The sequence below is a fragment of the Taeniopygia guttata genome, chromosome 4 (assembly GCF_048771995.1).
Source record: "Taeniopygia guttata chromosome 4, bTaeGut7.mat, whole genome shotgun sequence".
Classification (NCBI taxonomy): Eukaryota; Metazoa; Chordata; class Aves; order Passeriformes; family Estrildidae; genus Taeniopygia; species Taeniopygia guttata.
In genome coordinates this window covers 72,256,284-72,277,982 of record NC_133028.1, presented here as the reverse complement: position 1 = coordinate 72,277,982, position 21,699 = coordinate 72,256,284, and the positions used below count along the sequence as shown (strand labels likewise).

General features: G+C 37.3%; 2 long non-coding RNA genes across 2 annotated transcripts; both read left to right on the top strand.

Moving 5' to 3' along the window:
- The first annotated feature begins 537 nt into the window (after positions 1 to 537).
- LOC116808274 (uncharacterized) lies at positions 538 to 7,905 on the top strand. Its single transcript, XR_004367842.3, has 2 exons — positions 538 to 1,137; positions 6,144 to 7,905. It is a non-coding gene; the product is annotated as an uncharacterized lncRNA (long non-coding RNA).
- Positions 7,906 to 13,344: 5,439 nt separating this feature from the next.
- Positions 13,345 to 21,497, top strand: LOC115495137 (uncharacterized). Its single transcript, XR_003960285.4, has 2 exons — positions 13,345 to 14,508; positions 17,456 to 21,497. It is a non-coding gene; the product is annotated as an uncharacterized lncRNA (long non-coding RNA).
- Positions 21,498 to 21,699: the final 202 nt, after the last annotated feature.

Sequence of the window (21,699 nt, the reverse complement as noted above, 5' to 3'; positions counted from 1 at the left end):
AGGATTTTACTGTTGGGTCCTACAGAGGACTAAACTTTATTTAGACTCTCCCCTTCATATCTCTAGAGTAATGGGAAATAGCTGAATTTGTAATGAGCATTAAAGCCAGCATAAAAATTCTGATATCTGTTCCCCCTGCGCAAGGATCAGTGATTCTGTGACTTGTTGATTTCCAGTTTAGGAAGTTTCAAATTTCTCATGATGCCCATCACCATGGCCATGGTTCAGGAAGAGGCTGGCAGTGGAGCAGCTTGCTGGCATCTTGATGTGATGAGAGGTCACCTAGCAATGCCACACCAGGTGGAACATCTGTGTGTTCCCCATGGAAAAAAGTGACCTCGCTGCCCTGTCTTGTCAGAAAACAAAAATGCCGAGGGTATCATCCTTCATAGAAGTTAAAAAATGGGCTTTAAAAAAAAAAAAAGAGAAGTATTAGGAACTTCTATTAGAAGAGGCAAAGAGATATTTTTAATAATAAAAAATAATAAAAAAATATTTTGGTGTTTCTCAGTAACAATTACAGCAAGAACCTATAATTAAGTCAGAATTACCTATTTTATGCTCTTCCAGTGTATACAGAACACTGAAATATTTGAGCTTTGAAAAGCCATGGCTCCTGAAAATCTTGTTTCACTGTTTGGAGTTGACACAACTCAGTGAGAATTTTCCTCAAGGAGACTGTATATGGTTATATCTCACATACAGGTTCCCTGAATTGTTTTTCCTGAAAAAAACTAATTGTTGAAAATGTGTGATATGAGGATAGTCTTTGAGTAATCATTGCCTAGATATGATGGAAAAAAGTGCATACAGACATCCTGTAGTCCTTATTTCAGCCTCCCATTGCATTGATGTACCAGTAAATGGGTATAGAAATAGCTTTTCTTGAACTTTGTCAGACAAATGCAAATATGGCATAAAATCTTTTCTTCAGAGTTAGGTTCATACTTGTGAACTGCTTAACTCCAATTTCCTTGTTCAATATTTCTTTGCTGGAAATAAAGTGGATTCCATCAGCGAGCTAAGATATAAATCTTAAATGACTGAGAACTTTGGGAACTGGTTGGAATAATGGATTGAATGTCATCTGTGTATGCAAAGTTGTCAGAATCTGTCAGTCTTCAGGAAGGCTTTGAGGTGGGTGTGTATTTACATACCTGTGTATATAAGGTGACTGTGTGGGACAGTCCTCAGCTTTAGTCACGGCATATTTGGATCATTAATCTGACCCCTCATTCTGATGATGCCTGTCAGATTTCAGGGAATAGACACATGTTCCTTTTGGAAAGAGCCAGTGTAGTTCAAATACCTTGAGAGCCACTGTTCCCATGCAGAAATTGTTTTCTTTCATAAATTTGTGACTTGGGTGCGCCTTCTCAAACTGCAATGCCCGTTGCCCAAATCTTCATTTTCCTTACACTTTTTTGATTTAATTTGACTACACTGGTGCAGATAAGCTCCTCTGACTTTCCCTTGCCAGCTGAGTTTCATGGTTTATAACCTGTTTACCTGTCCAAAACGCTTTGTTGCCTCCTTGCCTACTTTAACTCCTTTTGTCTCTAATTCTCAGCTGTGCTCTCTGAGCTGAGCCAGCCAGCTTTCCTTATCCCTGCCTTTCTGATGACTTGTTGCTGTTTGAGTTCACCTGCTAATGGATGATATGATGTTGGAATGATGGATAGTTGCAGGCAGATGAGAAGCAGTAGATATTTGTTACTGCTTTCACAGTTAGCATTCCAAGGACAGCCTACTGCCAGCTTCACTGGAGTCACTGCAAAGGGCTTCTCTGAGAAATGATGGAGTTCCCTCCTTCCAAAGGAGATCATTTGTAGGGAAACAACCTCTTTTCCCAAATAAAATTAAAAGTCTTAAAAACTGCAAATAAATAGATTTTATGTTGTTAACATTATCGTTTTTCCTCCAGGTTTATTTTGCAGTAGCATTTCTCTGTAATCGTGATTTATCACTCCCAAGAGAATTACTTAATTCTTTGCAGCTTTTAACATTGAATTTCTTACACAAAAGAGATGCTCAATGTATTGTCTTTTCTGTGTTATGTTATTTACCTTTATGAATAAGTCAAAGGTATAATGATCATCCTTGGTACCCTAGAACAGAAGAGTTCTCAGAAAAAGAAATATACTTTTTTTTTTTCCATTGAACAGTTAAGTTCATAATATATTAATGACAACCCTCACATGCACCAGCGTCCTTAAACTTCAGGTTTGCTGGTACTTACAATTCCAGAGCACATCAAAGGATTGTCAGCCTGCTGTTTAATATCTGAACATTAGCACAAGGACAGAACACTTGTGGATTCTGGAGAAAAAGCCTGATTCATTCACTCTGTCTCAATTCAACAACTTACACTCTCCCTCAGGTACTGGATAGCTTCCCATAGCTGGTTGACAGCAAACCCAGGCAGAACTCCATAAACATTGATCATTTATTTCATTGCAAAGCTCACTTCTTTAGTTTAAATTGCAGATGAGATTGATTAGAACCGACCCGACAAAGTTTGCAGTGAGGTAAATTAAGTGCTTTCATCTCTACAGCTTTAAAGCTCATCTGTGAAAAGTGGGCAGGGGGAAGGAATATCTCCTCTGGAATTGGTCCAGTTCAATGAAATGGTTGGGTCTAAACTGTCCCACAGGAGGGGACCAAGATCCCTCTTCCAGGGGATGAGTTAATTTGTGGGCCCTTGCACTCCAGTGTCAGCTCCATCATTTGAAACCTGCCTCCAAAAATCTGAGCTGTGCACTGGAGCAGAAAGTAAATCAAAATGCTATTGTATATGGTTTCCAGAAGGGATTATTTTTATGTTTTAAATTTTCATTCTGAAGGTACATTTTAAAAATAATGAGGAATACTAATATTTTCCAAGAATTTCAGTTGCCTTTAATTGTTTATATTTCATGTACCTGGGAGGCTGTATCTAACTGGTCTTTTTTATTAAACCCAGAAAATACATAACTGGTTACCTTTTAGCACTCAGCATCTCACTTGCTGAAGACAAAAGCAAAACTCTTAGTGAATTTGCTGAACACCACCACCTTTTAGGCTGTAGGGAAAAAATGAAGTCTATTAGGAAAATATATTTTTGTACAACTTTCTAACCACTTTAAGAAACATTGAGAGAAAACAATCAGCTTCTAAATTAGAACAAATATTTGAAAAAAAAGGTTCCTGAGTTGGATTTCATGATGGCTCTTTTACACAAAGGATCTATAAGTTTAAAGCTAAGGGTTAGAACTCTTAAATGAATAAATTAACAGTACAAAACATCTTACCTGAAGGATATCAAACACTTAAAAATATTACTAATAGGTAAATCAGAGAACTGGCTGTTCTCTAACTAGTCTGTTGGTATTCTCAAAGGAGGTGATCATTATATAATTATTTTCTTGAGGCAGACAGCATCATCAACCGCTTTTTTTCTGAATTTTATGACATGCTAATTTCCCATCTGTCCCAAGTAATACAGACTCTACTCTTTAGCTCATCCACCATAGCTTAACAGCAAAATTGCAAGAAATAAATGTCTGCTCAGTCCTTCTGAAGGCTGGGTTCAGATGAGAACTATCACGTTGTTTGGATTGGAGGGAGTATTCCCTCTCAAACCTGTCTCTAACATTTGTTATTAATGCCTTCATGTTGACAATCACCAAGAAAAAAACACTTTCTTGCTCTGGAAATCCAGGCCCAGACGCTCACAGGATTTGTAGTGCTCATCCCCAACAACTTCAGCAGGTGCAAACAGATGGCTGACATTTCTGTAAGGCCATAAAATGCAGAATAAAATGCAGAATACTACTGTCCTGCTACGCCTAACTGGAATCAATTAAGTATGAGGCAGGATATCAGCCTATGAATCACAAGTCATTTGTTTCCTGTAAATTGCATAGTTTGTTGGGCTTTTTTTAACGCTTCATTTCATGGAAGCCCCAGGGATAGCAGGAAAGGCAGCAAAAGAGAGAGGTAAGTAGATACTTGAAGCAGTTAAATTGGAAAGTGAGATTCCCTGTTCAAATCTCTGGTTTTGGAGGTTATTGCCATATTCTATCTTCGATTTCATGTTCCTTCTTGTTTGATCTCCTGAATGCCTTCCTAAAATATGCTGGGTCGATTACTTATGCTGTGCTTATATGGCTAAACCTGGACCGAAACAAATAACGATAACCTTTCTTGAAATTATTTTTCTGAGCTTGAATCTTTAGCTAATGCCCTAAAAATAGTTGTATCAGGACAACTAATAGATGCAGAAATTCACAGCAGAAGGGGCTTCAACCAGTGTTTCAGAGCTTTTTAGCTAGCTTTGGAAACTCATAGTCTAATATTTAGACAGAACAAAATTGCCATGAACAGAGGCAACTGAGTGGAAAAAGGACAAAAGGCAGAAAAATCTTCAGACGGGAAATACAAAATTAAAACAAAGAGGAAAGGTTTATTAAGAATCTAAAAAAACTTCACTTTTTTTTCCCCTGATTCCTATCTGCATAGTGAAATGTAAGAAGAAGGTACAATATAACAACAGAAATTTCATTTCACTTCATACTCTTGTTTTATATCCTCAGTTTTCTCTGAGTTAATCAGAAACCTTTGCTAATTACTGCCACAAAGGTGAATAAATGGCAAGGGGAAATAAGCAAGAGTTGTTTATAGGCTGAGTGTGGCGACATTATCTTAAAAGAATAAGTTGATGTGACAATGTTTTAAATATCAGCTGGCAACTGCTGGTAAATTTGCACTGCCTGTTTTTAGCCTTTAATTTGTGAGAATGCTGTGAATAGAGATTAACTTCCTTTACTTAATATTTCCTGTTTCAGTGCCTTCAAATTGGAGCTGTCATGGATGTTTTTTGAAAAGTTGTTCATTTTCCCAGGAATTTGTGTTGATTTCTCTTTGTCACACGATTCACTCTTCCAACTCTTCCAGTATGGAAGAATGGAGAACCAGTGGAGGCCTTTTCTCACATTACCTGAGCAAGGAGGATTTCATAGGCTGGGACTTTCAGGTTAAAATGTTCATATTCAAAGACTACTATAAACCTTTCATGTAGCCTTGGACTACTCTGGGTTCTAGCACTTAACCTCCAAAATATAAGTCCTGAGAGGAATGAATTTGAATTGAATCCAGAGGAAGTGATCAAATTCATAAAAGTTGATGTTGAGCATGAGTGTTCAGACCCAAACTTCTTTTAAAGCAGAGAAATTCCAGTGAGTGTTCCCATTTGCTTCCTCCACTCCCACCCTCTCTGTGCCTCAAATCTCAGGAGTTATGGAGCTTGGGGATTGCAGCTGGGATGTAAAAAACAAGGGTTTAATGGCTGGCTGAATCTCAGCAACCGAAAGGAGCAGCTTGGACTCGTAAATCTAACACATCAGAGCTCTTTCATTTTCTCAATATCCCTTTTATAATCCTGCCTTAGCTCCAAAGGATACTTTGCCATTCACTGGTGTGGGGTATAGCAGCACAATTTGCAACCCACCTTCTTATTCCTTCATGTAAACATTACAGTTTTCAGCTTAATAGTTAAATTTGATTGGTTTTGTCTAACTGCAATGGCTACGCAAGTGAGGAATGTTTAAAATTTTTATATTAAACAGAGAAAATATTAAAAATCTGCAAAAAAGCAGATTTGTTCAAAGTATCTTTTTGTGTTGGTGCAAAGGGAAAAATATTTTATTTTCACAACCAAGATATGTTTTATTTTCCATTATTTCCTTCCAAAACAAATAAAATATGAAAAATAAAAGTGAGTCTGTACAAGCAACTAGTTCATGTCAATATTCACAGAGAAAAAATAATGTTTTATGGTGTATGTGATGTCAATTAAAACCAAGGAATCTTTACATATTCCCAAGTAGAAACACCACATATGGTTTCAGTATATAGCCTCTGTGCTGTTAAAAATATAATTCAACTTTTTCCTATCATCTTTTTATAGGAGAAGTAAACTGTTGAAGATACATTTGTCAAAGCTTGATCTGATGTTGGAAGCACACACTGAAAACATAAAATAAGTTGCAAGGAATGCATGTAAAGACTGATAGTCTGCCTGTCATGAATGCTTTGAAATATGTATTTCCATTTAATTTCTTCAAAATTAGAAAAAGCACTTAAAATTAATTTCTTGTTACTAGGTGGGCAGCTTTTGCAATGGAATTTGGAAGCAATTTATGTGATGGAACTGGCAAGATAAACACCTGAGATGACATGGAGACACTGGGGAGCTTTGAAGGCAAGTTTTATAAATGTGAACTAAAAATGAAAGAGGGGAAATTGAAATGAAGATAAAAAGATTTTAAATACCTGAGGGCAAGGTAAAAGGAAAGCAAAGGCCTCAGATTCATTACTGTGTATTCTAGGACCCAAGTCATATCATCAGAGTGATTTTTCTTTTCTTAAACCAAAAGAATATGTCAATGTAATTTATTTTTTTTATGGTAGAGGAAACATGCTTGAGGTTTTCTCTATCACTCATTTGCAAATGGCAGTGCTCAAATAGTTATGAAAATTAATAGAACAGGGTGTTTTATTTGTGAGTTCACCTAAGAAAGAATAATATCCTCCAGAGAATATATTTTTTTCTTTCACCTGGTGGAGCTAACTTTAAACTCTCTTTAAAAGACTATGGGAGACTCATGGAAAGCATTAATGTAATGTTGCCAAGCATGTGCCTTTTTTCTCTTTCCTTCTGCCACTGAGGTTTTGGGTTGCTGCTCCTCCTGTGCAATTTCAGTTTGCCTCTTTGCTCTGCTAAGGTTGCTGTCATTGGTTCACCACGTTCCTTGGGTATTTGCTGCACATTTTACTGGCAAGAGCATGAATAGAAATATAATTCTGACATTAATTAGCCGAGAATGTGTGCATCGCTGGAGAAGCAATATTTCCAGAAAAATCATTCAATTGAAGTTGTTTTTCAGGGTCTCTCCTGACTACTGGATTTAAACACTGAAAAAGAAAAGGGAGCTGGGACATCTAAAGGTGATAAATAAATAAATAGATAAATAAATAAAGACTGGAGGAGGTTTGTTGAGGGTCTCTCACTTTGGCAGGACACTCACTGGGCTCTGGAGGTACCATCAGAGGCAGAAACTAAACAAAGCAGCTCTGCTGTGAATGACTCCACAGGATATCATGAAACGGTGATGAAATTGTGACAAATAGCACAATGACGTGCTTATTTATACTCTTATTTCACTAGAGGAAGTGAATATATTTATGAATGATTACTTAGTCAAATACCCTGGTTCTCACCATAGGTTTCTAATTTCTCGTGACTTGCCATAAAATAGGGATGACAAAAACCCAAGAAATGAAAGGATGCCACATCCCTTCAGAGTGAGGGAAAGGCAGTAAGCTGAAAGTAGAGCTGTGTTGTCCATGGGGAGTGTGCTGTCTGTCTCTTGAGAATCTCTTTGGGAACCTCTTTGGGAGTCAGCTTGACCATGGGCTGGGCATTTGTCCAAGTACTCCATTGATTTAGATTACTGAAAGCTTGAGACTCGTGGTCTCAAAAATAGAGTTGCAGAAACCCTGATATAAACCTACTGAAAGATGAATACACTTCTGATGTGAACAACTGGTTTCAATTCTGTTGATATTGCAGGAAAAAAGATCTAAATGCTGCTTGGGAAATGGTGTAAATCAACATATACAGTTAACCAGAGGGATCTTCAAATCATTACTGACATACAAAAAGTTGATTTATGTAATTCCCTCACTAACAACCTCAACCCAAAACTTAACTAGCCGTGAGTGAGTGCAACAGATTGGCTGAATAGAGAAATTAGAAGACAACAGCAGAGGCTGAAAAAAGATGTTTGATGTCATTGACGCTAAAAAAAAGGCTGAGATCCTGACATGCAGAAAAGCAAGTGCCAGAGAGATGAAAGAATTTGGTGAAGCACATGAACATTAAAAACCAAAAAAATCTGCTAGAAGGTATTTGTTCAAAATATAGTAGAGAACTACCTCCAGTAAAACTAAGGCATCTCCACTCAAAATTAAAAGCAAATAGCACAGAAAGGCGGCAAGTCCAAGTAAGGTACTAGTGATATTTCCTAAATAAGGGGAAAGGTTGTTCCTGACTCTACTGAAATTTGGCAGTGGACACTTGATTTAAATGTACAGTCCAAGAAAAAATTATTTTAATTGACAGGTTCAGCTGAACAGCACAAACCTATGATTTTACATCTCCTAGGACACCTTAGTGTACTACACAGTATTAAATTAGAAAAAGAAATTATGGTAAGAATATATGTAAGAAAATACCAGAAGTTTGGTGAGAAGTCCAGATAGTTTATATTCACTTTAGCTTTAACTGTGCAAGAGGAAAAAACAGTGAGCAGAATAATGTTAGATGTGGGAAAGGAGGCTGCTAGAACCAAGATCATTACAGGCTGAAATCAGAGAGCTATAGCAACCAGAAGCAATTCAGAGCTGTATTAGCTACCTTAGGTAGGATAAAACAGCCTTAATTAAAAGTAACCACATTTACTTTGAGTTTATAGACAGACACTATATTAATAATATATACTAATATGCTAATTAGTGTGCTAATATATACTAATATGCTATCATCCAAATAGCAGCTGGTTCACCTTGCTATCTTCAGCTAAATTTCATCCTTGTTTTAATTAATTTTTGTCACATACTATTGTATCAGACACTAATATTACACAAATGTTTGACAGTTTCTGTGTTCTCTTAATGCAGAATTTCTGCATTCCCACGTTTCTTTTTCGTTTTGCCTTTTTTTCTATTTCTTTTTTTTTTTTTTTTTTGCAAACATACCTGGTATAAATTAGTTCTCGATCTCCTCTAATGTTTTACTTTTTTTTTCCCATTCCTTTACCTCAGTGCATACAACAGCTTAGATTATGATTCTTTTTAGCATGGTAATTTCCGTTTCCATAACTTTGTTTCCCACATTTCTCGTGCTCTCTTCCCTAGCTCAGTTGTCCACGAGGCAAGCTGAGGGGATGTATTCATTCCTTTTATGAGTATACAAACCCCTCTGCAAGACCCTGCTAATGGAAGGTCCATTTTTGTACATTATCCCTCTTTGCCTCTTACAGTCTTTCACACCATTAGCCCCCAGTATATTCTGAACCATCACTTTGTGCTTTAATTCCTCTGCTCAGGGCACACAGTTCAATATTCCACTTCATTAAAACTCATCCTCCAACTTATCTCTGGCACTGTAACTGTTACTTTCAGCCTGATGCATTTCAGCATTAATTCTGTTTCATCATTTTGCTCCCTAGATACCTGGAATTTCTATACAAACATTGCTAACTTGTTTATATTTTGACAGTTTTTCTCTCTCTGTTTCATAAAGAATGTGCTTTCTAACTTTCAGTGATGACATACATGCCATTTTCTACAGGAAAGAAAAAAAAAAAAAACAAACAGGATTTTGTGGGGGGATATAGCTTTGCTAGTCAGTTTGGGTTAATCTTTTGGCAGTGTGAAAAACAGACTCCAGTTTCTCCAGCCCACAGTTATGTTCATTTCTTCTGTCAGGTGATATGACTTCCTGTGTATGACTTCTGCTAAGGCATTTTTAACCAATTTTATTCCCTTCGGTGTAAGAAGAGTTATCCAATGGTTTCTGTTAGTGCTCATTTCCAAATTATGGACTGCATTTTGATTCAATCTGTGCCAAACTACATTTATTTGGTAGGAAACAATACTTGTTCTTTGCTAGTATGTTCTTCTTGAACTAGTCAAGTTGTTATATAAATATTAAGTTTCCCAAAGATCTTTTTGATAGCAAAAGGTAATTATTTAGGTTAGCACAAGGGTTAAAAGAAGACACATAGAGAAGCCACAGAAGAGCTGCTTTTAAAGCTCAGACCTCTGATTTAGCTGTTACAAGTTATTTGGTCTCTGGTTTAATTTGGCATAGCTGGGTTTATGTTCCTCTGCTCCAGAACAGTGTCAGTGCTTGGGTTATCTTCTGAGCTGACCTTCATATTAAAGGATTTATGAGTTAATTATTCCAGTAGGGTTTGTTAAAAGCTTTCTCTTAGGATCAGATTTATTCACTGTACATATTTAAGCACTTCTGTCTTTATTAGATATTTTTGTTCTTGCTCCTAGGAAACAGTACCAGAGCTGGAGGTTTCCAAGGTCTCTGGATGTATGGATTTGAGCTGTAAATACAAAAAAAGGAAAAATCTTCACCTTACAGTTAGAATCTAGAAACCAACCTAAAAACCAAGGAAGACATTAGAGAAAGCATATGGAATTCTGTATATAATATCAAATGAGCAAATTGTCTGCTGTGTGTAATATTTTCCTTCTCCCTACCACCACAGAAGGCTCTGCTCCTCTGAAGTCTCACATAAAAATACAAGGAAACCTTCCTGAGTCCATAGTCCTGTTCTTGAGTATCTTCTCATGATGAAAAGCTTTTACTTTTTACTTAAATTATCCAACTGAAAGTCCGTAATGCCAAAATAATAGATTGCAGACATTCATTGCAGATTAGTGTGTTTTAACTGATTTTTTCTTTTTTTCATGTAAAGGTGATAAAGTCAATATGGTAAAAATATACCCAAGAATGAAAATAAGAGAAATTAAGGACAAAATAAAAATTCTACAATGCTGAAAGAAGTGTACACCAGGTAGAACACACTGTAGATTATGCTAGGTCTCTCAATATGCTTCCCCTCCAAGAATAAGAGGGGAAAATGTCAGTCAAGTTTTTTTTAAAAAAAAGATAGATTTTGATCTGTGAAAAATTTAGATGAGAGCACCTAGTGAACTTTATTGCCTTCAGACTTATGCAGATGGTGAGTGGGTTTAATTCAGAGACTTACATGCCAAAAGTTCTCAAACATCCTGGTTTTGGCACTCAGGGGGATTTTTAGGATATGGCACTTATGGCAGGATTATAAAATTCTTGTTCATGTTGCATCTCAAACTATTGCACCAGGCTTTCGCCTCTTTACTGCTTTGTACATAATGTGAGAAATTTCACTCATTCAGGGATATTTTGTGGAGATTTCCTGTTTACCTACCACCATTTGTGCTCTTAATGAATTCAGATCAAATACTTTGAGGCGAGGTGCTGCTCACTGTGAATAGGAACACCACAAAATGGTTCATATGGTGCATAAGTCACCAGGATATTTTGCAAAATTATGCAAGTTCCACTGTTACATAAAAAAAAGTAGAAATATTTTGCATCTCTGAATTGTTTTTCTTACTAAGGAGTCACCCTTTAACTTTCTATGAATTTTTGTTTTGCTCTCAGGACTATTTTTTCAATATTCAAGTCCAGTTGTTTGGGAAATAACTCCATAAAGGTTTTTTTTTTACAGAAAAATGATTAGTAAGAAATGCATTAGGAGATTACATATGGGATACACACCTATATTTTCTACCCATGTTTACATTTCCTGAGTCTGCAGAGGGTGTCACCCACATCTGGTTTGGGAGGTTTGTTTGTCTCACAGCTTGTCTCAGGTACTGCACTGGAATACTTCAGTTTATAATCACTGTGTACTTAGTGGATCATCTACTCTGTTTACAATCAGTGGAAGAAGAAGGTGGCATTCTGAGACTCAGTTTCCCTTCAGATTTTTGTTTTAGCTGATGATGGATTTTTTAGCAATTGATCAGATGAAGATCAATTATTATCTAGTCTTTTGGTAAGACTAGAATGGCAAAATAGATGTCTATTTGTAACTGTGCTTTTAATATCTCTTCAGAATCTCTGTAATGTAATCCATTGTTAACCTAGTTTAGGGGTATATTCCTTTAAATATCAATTTGCTTCTTTCACCCAGCATTATTGATCTCAGTATTTCCATTTTATGGGTGTTGATAGACAGATACAGAAGAAATTTGTCATTTCACCTTGTAGCTGGAATCTGTGTTGATCATCCAGAAGTTCCATAATATTAGTAATACAATCACAGCCCCATAAAGCAAAGTGTTGGTTTCTTCAGTGTCACACAATTTGGATATTGACGTACTTGCCTCATCTTGAATTATAAAAATAATATATACTGTGAAATCTTAAGCTGATAGTCTGTGAACCTGAAAATAAAAAGGGAGGTTTTTTTTTTTACATATGGTCTATTTCTGTTGTTTGGACTGTTTTCCAGATAACCATCTGTAACAGAGAAAGGATGGCAAGCAAACTGATTTCTCATACTTGGTTGCCAAGATTCATTAATATCTGCTTAGTATGGCACACTGCCTAATCAGAGGCTGCTTGGACTCTCCGCTGCAGGTTTCAAACAATAATGTGTTTAGAGCCTGCCTTTGGGCAGGGCTTTTGGCAGCAATCTAACAAATTTCTGCACATGATTAAACTTTGTGTAGGGCTGTGTCTGCTAAAAGGAAAGAGAAAGAAAGAGAGAGAGAAAGGAAGGCAGAGAGAGAGAAAGGAAGAGAGAAAGGAAGAGAGAAAGGAAGAGAAAAAAGAAGAGAGAAAGGAAGAGAAAAAGGAAGAGAGAAAGGAAGAGAGAAAGGAAGAGAGAAAGGAAGAGAAAAAAGAAGAGAGAAAGGAAGAGAAAAAGGAAGAGAGAAAGGAAGAGAAAAAGGAAGAGAGAAAGGAAGGCAGAGGGAAAGAGAGAAAGAAAGAGGGAAAGAAAGAGAGAAAGAAAGAGAGGAAGGAAGGAAGGAAGGAAGGAAGGAAGGAAGGAAGGAAGGAAGGAAGGAAGGAAAGGAAAGGAAAGGAAAGGAAAGGAAAGGAAAGGAAAGGAAAGGAAAGGAAAGGAAAGGAAAGGAAAGGAAAGGAAAGGAAAGGAAAGGAAAGGAAAGGAAAGGAAAGGAAAGGAAAGGAAAGGAAAGGAAAGGAAAGGAAAGGAAAGGAAAGGAAAGGAAAGGAAAGGAAAGGAAAGGAAAGGAAAGGAAAGGAAAGGAAAGGAAAGGAAAGGAAAGGAAAGGAAAGGAAAGGAAAGGAAAGGAAAGGAAAGGAAAGGAAAGGAAAGGAAAGGAAAGGAAAGGAAAGGAAAGGAAAGGAAAGGAAAGGAAAGGAAAGGAAAGGAAAGGAAAGGAAAGGAAAGGAAAGGAAAGGAAAGGAAAGGAAAGGAAAGGAAAGGAAAGGAAAGGAAAGGAAAGGAAAGGAAAGGAAAGGAAAGGAAAGGAAAGGAAAGGAAAGGAAAGGAAAGGAAAGGAAAGGAAAGGAAAGGAAAGGAAAGGAAAGGAAAGGAAAGGAAAGGAAAGGAAAAAGATTAAAACAAGGAAGCAGGTGAGGACAAGAGGAAGCACTAACAAGACAGTGCAGGAGAACATTAAGGCAGTTCTCAATGCCAGAAAAAGTACAGTGCCTCTGGGCAGTGAAAATCTAGGGAGATTGTTTGGGCTAGAATATAACAGGTGATAATAAGCAATAGCACAAAGAGAGACTGAAATCAATCACCTGAAATAAGGCACATGCTACCCAGTGAACTGAGTACGTAAATAAGGTACTCCAGATGCTGGATCCAAACTTTGCTAAAATTAGTGTGAAGGTTCCTCAGGAGACTTCAGGTTCCACAGTACCTTCTACACAAAAAGAATCCATGTACATATAGTTGTGTCTGAGTTGGGAGAACAAACTCACAACAACATGAGGAAAATCTGAGGGATATAAAAAAGACCAAAAATATAAATAATAGCAAAGATTTAATCTAAAAAATATGTTTTATTAACCTAATGAATCATCTTTTTTGACTTTAATTAACCAAATAAGTATACTGATCAATATGAAATTGTATGTAATTATACCTGTTTAATGCTTTACTCATTCTTTTTTACTTAGATTGTGGCCCAATTTAATTAATCTCACCTCCAGTTGTCTACATGTAGAGATCTTCTTAAGATTGACTGAAATTGGTATGACCTCTCTGAGAGATATTTGATGATAATTACTATTTCTGTTATTATTTTTACAACATACAATACCAAGTAATTCCTATTACATAAAAACAAATAAAAGAGTTCTCTAAGTAGCAATATTTTAGTACTATGATGGGAAAATCATGAGGTACATTCTTTCAATTAAGGTGATTATTTTGTTTTGATAAAGGGGCAACAGTAAATGCAGAATGAAGGCTGAATGGGAAAAAAAACATGAGAAAATTAACACAGTAAAACCTCAGCCCTGCATTCTGAAGCTGTAAAATCCAAATGCAGAAAATACTATAGTTTTACAGTAATGTCTTATATTGTATATTATGGTGTGCTCTGTCTTATTTTCTCTTAATTTATCCCAGACAGCTTTCAGAAGGCATGTGAGAACACGTATTTTCATTTAAGGATGCTGATTCATTGTGATTGTGCTGCAATGAGTCCTATATTGTTTTTCCCTGGCTTGTGCGAGGATCAGAATTAATAATGTACAGTGGATTATCAAAGAGGGAAGGTGGCAGTGAGCCATCTCAACTATCAGAGACGACTGTGTGCTTCAGAGAGACCCAAGCTTTTATCATCCCTGAAATCTCACAAAAGCGACTAACAACAGCAAAGCAACAAAACTCCTCACCCAATCAACAAAATAAGGTCAGTTTTTTCCATCTTAGGGGCTTGAAAACACCACCTTCACTGCCTTTTGCTATCACTGAAGCAATTAAAAATTTCCATCTGCCAATATTTGATGGTGTAACTCCTTTTGATCACTGCTCAGGTGCAGATGATTCTCTGACCTTCAACATCCATTCCTTTCATATCCATCCCATTGCTTCAGAACATTCCTGTATTTAGCCTGTCCTACCACCTAAAACTCTACTTCACTTGTAGTAAACAATGATGAAAAATCACTAAAGCAATCTTTTGTTCGCCGCAGTGACATTTCCTCTAATTAAATTTTCATCTCTGAAGGTATTTGGGCCTCTCCAGTCCATCTGGGATATGTTTGCCCTCGGCATTGCCGCAGGCCAAATGTATTTTTGTTGATACGCCGAGCAGCATGCTGTCCTCAGTGGCCGTGGGTATTCCCCACTGGTGGTTTATTCAGGAGATTATTTCACCAGTTTCAAAGTACTTTTTTCTGAAGTCTTTTTTTTCTTGTCTTTGAAGAGGCGGTGAGTGCTGAGTGCCCCCCCGATGCCCTCTGTTCTATGGATCCGCGTTGGTTTTGAGGCTTTTTTGCGTTTTTCCAGCAGGCTGTGTGCAGGGATGGGATGTGATGGAGGGGACCGTGCTCCCACAGAGGCCAGGTGTCACTGGAGGGACCTGCTCTTCCCAACATCCTTCTGCACTTTGAGCATCAGCCTCAATTAAGCTGATTAGGGGTGATTTAGGACGGGAATTCTGTCTCATGATGCAAAGAACAACAAAATAATGTGTGTAGCAAGACCTCATTTTATGGCTCCGTGGTGGGACATGTCTGGCAGGACAAACTGGTTTGCATCTCTTTTGACAATTCCTGTGTCACCTCTCCCAGCACGTCTCAGCAGCCAAACTGCAAAAGGTCATTTTTGCACACATGCAAAAAGCTGCTACAGTGAAAGATATAGTTTATTGACTTAAAAAGAGAAAGGCATGGATCACTGCAAAATGTAATGGAAGTGTTTTCTCATTTCCTTTTGGATAATAGAGGCCAATGGGATGAGTATTTCCATATTGGCAATGCATCATATATATTTTTCTAATTCTTTTGAGATAATAGAGTCTCATTTTAAAGAGAAGACTGCATGAGTTCTTTTAGTGTAATTGTTGATTTGACTGTACTATGGGTCTGATATAATTTAGGAATATAATATTTTAGTAAAAGTTGAGGTTTCACTTTCAAGGGAATCTGATTATCCAGTAATTAACATTCTGAAACAATTTTATCATACTGAGAGACCTGGGCAAAGGTAGCAACCTTCATTACCAGAACTATCACTTTTGTAAATTACTCCTCAAACTTTTTAAAAATCTCCACAGTCTCCTTTTTTTTCCCCCTCAACTTTTACACTGAAATAACTGCAAGGGCAAGTTACTGAAAGAAAGGAAAGGACATGAAGAAAATAAGAACAAGCCACCTGTGGATTATTGACATTTCTGTGGTTAAAATTTCCATAACTCTAAATAAAATCATGCTGTTTGGAGAGAAAAATTATGGCTTTCACAGTTGCATAGTTTGATTTTTTGCTTGCTTTTTGAGTCATTTCCACTTCTGCAAACAGAGTGAAAAACTGGGATGTAGATGTGTCACATTGGAGCAATGGTTGTCTCTTAGGCTGACTTTGCACAGGAGCAAATGAAACAAAGGAAAAAAGAAAGACAGCAGAGATGGGACCTGCACTTCTGGTTTCAGTCTTTGCTCTTGCCTTACAAAACTCAATCCTCTATTGCATCTGTATAAATGCAGAATTCCTTTTAGGATATCATCTATAAGATGGATTGACCTCAAAATGAATTCCAAATCTGGCAATGGCAGGCAAACCCCCTTCCTGACTGACCACACATATGCCAAAAATTTTGAAGAGCTGGGGATATTTGGTGTGCAAGAAAAATCATTTTCTTCTGAGGGAATGCTGTGAAATTACTGCAATGAGCGCCTTGGTAATTTTGCATTAATACTTTTAAGGGTTGAAACAGCATCTCAGTAAGTTTTGAGAAGCTGTATGTTATCTGCCAGGCTCTTCCAAAATTTTACATGAATCTCTGATTATAATTTCTAATCTCTAAAATTCTCAGTTATGCAAGAGGCAGTGAAATTACATTGTAAAATAGGCACAGATATTTACTGGTCTTGGAAATTTTTTCCTTTTGAGAGTTTTGCATAGTTCAAGGTACTCAGGCTAAACAAGAAACATATTTATTACTGCAGTTGCTTATTTTCTTCTTAAAATTGCATTAGGATAGACTTTCATTCCACGCTGGATCACAACTGTTTTACCAACATGACATAAGTAACTCATGAATGACAAATCTGCAGGGAAATGGGTCTGAGACCCTTTTTTGCTTCCAAGTGAAAAGGACAGAAATTTTTCTTCAGCACACACGAAAATGGACACAGCACAGCTGTAGTGTTAGGCAGAAAAGGAGCAGATGCAAGAGCAAATAATAAATATAAACTTATAAACTTCTCTGAACTCAAAGAATAGCAGTGGCTGCATCTCACAAGTAAGAACTGTCAGGACTGTTAGGTTTAATATTTTATCTGGGGAGTTCAATCTGCCTTTTAGGTATCAAGGGAGCTGTCTGTACTGACAAGAAGTCAGTATGCTCTAATTCCCTAGCTGGAGTCCAAGCTCCTGTCTCTTTGCTTATAAAATAAGTAAATTTACATAAAAGGGGAAAAAAAAAGTTCTTAATGCCTTTCTAGCAGTAATTTTTTAAAACATGCAGTCTCATTTTGAGGTAAAATATTTGTTGATATGAGAAATAATGTCAGACCCAAAAAGACTTGCATAAAAAGCAAAGAAAAACTATTTTATTACTATTTTAAACTAAAATATTCATTTTATCACCTCTTATATAGGACTCTCCTAATAATGTTGCCTATTTGGTTTTTTAGGAAAGCCTTGAGGAAATCCAAGCATCTGAGGAATCTACATGAGAAGATACCTCATCCATCTAGAACCTTGTTAAAAAGGAGTGAGGGAAAGGCCTTTTTAAGTGTGTCAGTGCAGCCCAGGTAGGAATGCACCTGGCACTGGATGCAGACAACAGCTGTCTCACCAGCATCCATAATCTGTGCTGGTGGCTTCCTGGCTCTACCTGTGTGCCCTGAATGCAAAAAGCATCTGTTTCACATTTATTCATTTACTCAGATGGCATTATCTGCATTACTTGCTACCTTTGGACACAAGACTCTCATTTATAATTCATGGTACACAGATGCTTACAGAGAGTAGAAGCTTTGGCTACATTACCTGTCACTCTTAGTATATTTTGTATTCATGGTGGGTAAATATACAAGTATAAAGCTGCCATATTGTGTATGACTATCTATAATGCATTAGCAAACAGTTGTTTGATTATTTACACTGTCAGTCTTTATAGTTGGAGAGATGTTAGAATGGAAAATGAAACAAACTGTGGGTTTGCTCTCCCTAATTTTCTTCTCCTTTCTCTGTTTTTGTGCAGAGCTCATCCCTAAAACTTAGGTAAATTCCTAAGTTTTTGGAAAATGAGGGTGGCTTTGTCTCATTTTGCTTCTTGTGCTCCTCCCTTGATATGATCACCATTCAGGACTTGGTCAGATATTCACTATATTCAGCTGCCTTCAGAAGATGATTCCTATTCTTTGCTTTCATAGGCTCATAAAGCCTGCTGAAAATATTAAAAAAAAGAAAAATAGGCAGGAATAAAGAATATCAGAAAGAGGGAGTGAATGTAACTGGGGAAACATTCACTCAATATTACATATTAAGTAATTTGCTCTTTAGGACTGAAGGAATATATAGAGAAAATATCTTAACAGCACTTACCAAGAGCCATCTGAATCCATCAAATGCTGTTAAAAAAAACCATTTTGGAACAAGGAGAACATTCTGTATTCTGTGTATTGTTTTTAAAAGCTATTTTTAGTGTGGTAAATATTAAAGGATGTCATTGTCCCTTGCATGAGCTCTCACTCATTTTTTAGGAAGCTTTGCCAGAGATGCTTGACTTAAGAACCCATTAAAATGAAGATATGCTCAGGAACCTTGCAGGAATAGTGCTTGAAGGCATGGGCACCAAGCATGCTTGGCAGCCTGGAAAGCTTACAGAGCTCACAGAAAAGGAATGCCATCACATTAAAGAATTAGCATAGCCCCAGGCACCAGGGTTTTTTTTATGTTGGTTGGGTTTTTTTTCCATTTTTTTTCCCAGTAGATGCGAATGACATTTCCTATCTGAGACACTGTTTAAAATATTCCTTATCCACATGTAAGTTTTTTTATGACTACATTAAAAACCAAAAGGTTGGCATGTTCCTGCTGACATTTGCTCCTATTCCTCTCTTTCACTGTATCTCAAATGAATCTCTGATCTTCATCTCTCCTTCCACAACCTTCTCACTCTCTCCAAATATTGCTACTGCCTCCTCCTCGTCCCTTTTCTGCTAGGCAGAACTTGTTCTGTCATTCTTCCTGAAGTCTACCAGATGCTACAAATTCAGAAAAACTCCCACCAAAAAAATCCCTCTAAAGTCTTTTACCTTCTCAGCAGCGCCTCCAGATCACTCTTTGAAAATGCAAATAAGATATATTAATAAATGCAGAAAGAATCTGAGCATCAGTACCTGATAACATAAAATTAACTTCTCTTTTTACTGACCCCAGTCTATGAGAATTGAACTTGGGGAAAATTGAAGAAATAATCACTCAGCAGCCTCATCAATCAAACCAGCAGCTTAGGCTGCTAATTATTCCCTGGTGTGGATACCTTGGCTCTTCTGACCACTCACCAAGGAAACTCAGGTTATTGATTCCACTGCATGAAAATAATCCACCTAACTCTCAGTTCGTTTCTCATGGGAAATCTTCTTGCATAAAGTTCTGACAAAGAAAATTTAACTAAAAAATATAGTTGCTGACATCTAAACATCTAAGCTTCATAATATCCTAATGGACTCCATTTTGCCAGTTACTTTCTCTATAGAAATAAAAAAAACCCAAACAAACAAACAAAAAAACCCCAATCTAAACTGGCCTTTCTCCCCATTAGTCAAAATCTCTGTGTAGAAGCAGCTCACACCTCTGTTCATGAGTCTGCAAACAGCCTGAAAGGCCAGGTCAGGAAGCTGCTGCTGTTTTTGGTTTCTTACATCCATGCAGTACAGTTTGAAATTGCTCCATCCATCAGGCTGCTGCAGATTGTTCTTTCAGTCTTTATTAATCACAGTGGGCCAATCTCACTGCACCTCTGGTGTTGATGTGGGGCAGGAGAGGCCGTGACCTGGGTTTGGTGGCTTGTTTCCCCACCAAAATCAGGAACAGCAGTGTCTGGGGATAGTTACCCTGAAGTGTTCTGCAGATATGCCAGGAAAAGAAGGAAGTATCCTGTTTCCATGCAAGAGCTTCCAACAATTTGTCCCTGACAAACTCCAGATATAGATTCCCTTTTTAGAGGCTGTGAACAGCTAAGAACAGAGAGTGAGTGAATTAGGTCAGAGAGCTGTGAAGCCATTTTAAGTGAGAACTTTAAAACTATCATTTTTAGGGTAGATTGGTAATTTTGTGTCGGGGGTCAAACATTGTCCCACTGACTTTCAATCCACAATTCAAAATTTTGTTTGATTTCTATGTTATACTTCAGGAAGTATTAATGCTAATTTTCTACCAAGCGTTGTTCCAATTTTCAGCAACTGCATCTTGATATTTAAGGGTCATTGCTGAGTGACTTTGGAAAGTTTGCATCACTGTTATTAGCATTATTTATCCTGTAAAGCGTCTGAGAAAACTTCACTGCTAGTCCCTAAAAATATTCATGCTGGAGATATGTTTTTATCCTCTGATCTCAATGGATGCTTGCTGAAAACTTAGAATCTGGTAGCAAAACCTTCATGATACAGAGCCTGAGACTCCCCAAGCATCACTTCAGTAAGTCTTCAGCTTAAATCCATAAACACTCAGTAAAGACAGTTATAGCAGATCTTCACACTTTCATAAAAAAACCCACAATTTTGATTTTTTTCTTGAAAGCTCTGATTGCTTCACTGTTCTAAGGCCACTTTGGTATAAGGATTTTTTATCTTGGCTGACAACTTCACTGAAGCCTATAATAAGAATCCCCTCCTTTCGCTCTAACAAGCAAATTCCCTGTTTTCTGAGAAGCCTTTCTAGGAAGGCAGTGCTGAATGTGTACCAGACTCGAAAAGAAAGCCTATCTATGCTGCCATTTTCACTTTTTTTATTTTTCTCATTTGCAACTCAGCTCACATCCAGCTCGAAGGAGCAATTCTGCGTGCTGAAAACGCTGCAGCTGGTTTCCTCCAGCGCTCCCCTCCTTCAGAGCGAGGGAGGCAGCGGTGGGCTCACGCAAGATTGGCTTAAATGGGAAATCAATACTGGTTCCTCAGCTCCTACAAAAGAGCTGAACTGGGCTGGATTGGCTCCAAGCAGAAAAAAAAGGAGTTAAGTGAAAAAAAATAAACCTGGCTGCCAGTGGGATAGGTATTCTCCTGCCTACCACGCTGTTTGGGTCTCTGCCACTGAACCCATCACAAGAAGACTGAGATAACCTGGCTTACCTCCTACCATCTGTTTTTCAATGGATGATAAATATTGGAAAAATAAAAGTTGGAGGCTTTTTATTCCCCGGGCATATATTAGCTTATAAACACATAAATGTTTCTGTTCGGCATCAGTAAGAATTTGTACCTTGTACTGTATTAACCGGTTACAAAAAGGGATTGAAAACTTATTCTGCAGATGAAAAGTGGAGTCATCGGTGTGATTCCTTGTTCTACAGCAAAGGAGAAATATGTGATCTAATTAGCAATTCCATCAGACTTTGCTCAGTGATTGGAACTCAGTTTCACAGGCTTTCACTTGACAAGACTTTGTATTTAATCTCTTGTATTAAAATTTTCTATGAAATAAATCTCAATAAAATTTGTATTTCTGAAATCTCTGTTGCATGCTATTTTTTGCTTAAATAAACTTGAAAGAAAACCCAACAATGACAGTGAAAACACTGTACTAACTTAATTGTTGTGTTTTGCTAGATGGTCAGGTCCTCAGTTTGGTTATTTCTTAACCTCTGCTAGTATCCTGCTGGATTCAGAAACACAGGTTATGAGTTGCCATTTCTGGTTTTATTTAGCAACAC